The 1,911-nt window shown below is 46.4% G+C and overlaps 1 pseudogene across 1 annotated transcript; it reads left to right on the top strand.

Annotated features, from left to right (window-relative positions):
- Positions 1–1,416: 1,416 nt before the first annotated feature.
- LOC115836626 lies at positions 1,417–1,911 on the top strand (annotated as a pseudogene). The gene has a single exon (XR_004031627.1). The product of XR_004031627.1 is annotated as a thioredoxin-like protein 4A pseudogene (transcript).

The raw sequence follows: 1,911 nt of genomic DNA, 5'->3' as shown, positions 1-1,911 counted from the left end.
ACTACAAAAAACCCCAGCTAAACACAAAAGACAGTAATGCAGGAACGAGGAACCAAAGATCTATAAGGCATATAGAAAAACAATAGCAAAACCTGTGTGAGATTTTCCTACATAGCCCTGGTATTTATATGGTTTATTTAAAAATTGGCCCACATTGTTATTTTTCAAAATATAGTTTTCTCTTATTCAGCTCTCCTTCCTTTACATTTTATAACTTGACAATTCTGCGTATTACAATAGTGATTCTTTCCTATTACCCACTGTTGATGCTATTAGAGAACTTTTATATATTCTACAAATATTCTTTCTTCTTTGTTTTGAGGCAGTGTTTTACTCCTATTGCCCAGGCTGGAGTGCAGTGGTGCAATCATGGTTCACTGCAGCCTCAACTTCCCTGGTTCAGGCAATCCTCCTGCCTCAGCCTCCCAAGTAGCTGAGACTACAGGTGTGCACCACCACACCCAGCTAATTTTCTGTATTTTTAGTGGAGACAGGTTTTTGCCATGTTGCTCAGGCTGGTCTCGAACTCCTGAGTCCAAGCGATTTGCCCATCTCAGCCTCCCAAAGTGCTGAGATTACAGGTGTGAGCCATTGTGCCCGGTGAAATATTCTTTCTTACCCCGAGTTTTTTTTTTTTAATAATCCTACTGTATTATATTTTATTCAAAGTATTTGTTAGCTATCCTGACATTCTTGGTCATTGGACCATTATCCTATGTACATTAAAAAAATTTTGTGACTGGCATATAATAATTGTACATATTTATGGAGTGTAATGTGATGTTTCAGTACCTGTATAAATTGTGCAATGACCAAATCAGAGTAATTAGCATACCCATCACCTTGAACATTTATTTCTTTGTGAGGATAACATTAAAAAACCTCTCCTCTAGCTCTTTTGAAACATGCATTATTGTTAATTCTAGTCATCCTAGTATACAATAGACCACCAGAACTTATTCCCCCTATCTAACTACAGCTTTGTACTCACTGAACAATCTCTCATTATCCTTGCTCCCCAACTACCCTCCCCATCCTGTGGTAACCACTATTCTAGTCTACTTCTATGCGAGTGCCTACTGAGGTACCCCACTCGACATACTAAAATTTTGTCATAGCTTATCAAGGAACTATATTCTAGGACCTCCCTTTGGAAAAGAAAGAAGAAATCGCAGAGGGAAATTGGAAAATACTTAGAGATAAATGAAAATTAAAATACAGCATACCGGCGTGCGCGCCCAGGCTTTCGCCGGGTGGCAGTCCCAGCGGAGCTTGCAGGTACGGGCGGGACCGGGTTTCGTTCGCGGGCCCGGGGGTGGCGGGGGCCGGGGAGTGAGGGGCCGGCTGAGCCCACCTCGCTGGGCCCTCCCTGGCGCCCGGCCTTCGGCGGCGGCGGCGGCGAGCGCGCGGGCCGCCATGTCGTACATGCTCCCGCACCTGCACAGCGGCTGGCAGGTGGACCAGGCCATCCTCTCGGAGGAGGACCGCGTGGTCGTCATCTGCTTCGGCCACGACTGGGACCCTACGTGCATGAAGATGGACGAGGTCCTGTACAGCATCGCCGAGAAGGAACAAGCACGTCATGATTGACTTGGGGACTGGCAACAACAACAAGATTAACTGGGCCATGGAGGACAAGCAGGAGATGGTCGACATCATAGAGACCGTGTACCGCGGGGCCCGCAAAGGCCGCGGCCTGGTGGTGTCCCCCAAGGACTACTCCACCAAGTACCGCTGCTGAGGTGCCCTCAGTCTGCGCAGATAAATGTCGTGGAGCCCTTTTTGTGTGGAAATGTTTTAAGCTATTTAAAGCCTTTGGAAAATACAGGAAGCTCCAGGGCTGGAGGACCTCTGAGATGGAATTGATTACATGGTCTTAACTCACCGAAATAAACAAGCACGTGGTGAGAA

Source organism: Nomascus leucogenys, chromosome 9 (genome assembly GCF_006542625.1).
Source record: "Nomascus leucogenys isolate Asia chromosome 9, Asia_NLE_v1, whole genome shotgun sequence".
In the NCBI taxonomy this organism is placed as follows: domain Eukaryota; kingdom Metazoa; phylum Chordata; class Mammalia; order Primates; family Hylobatidae; genus Nomascus; species Nomascus leucogenys.
The sequence above is the reverse complement of the archived record's forward strand: the minus strand, read 5'-3'. Positions and strand labels throughout refer to the sequence as shown.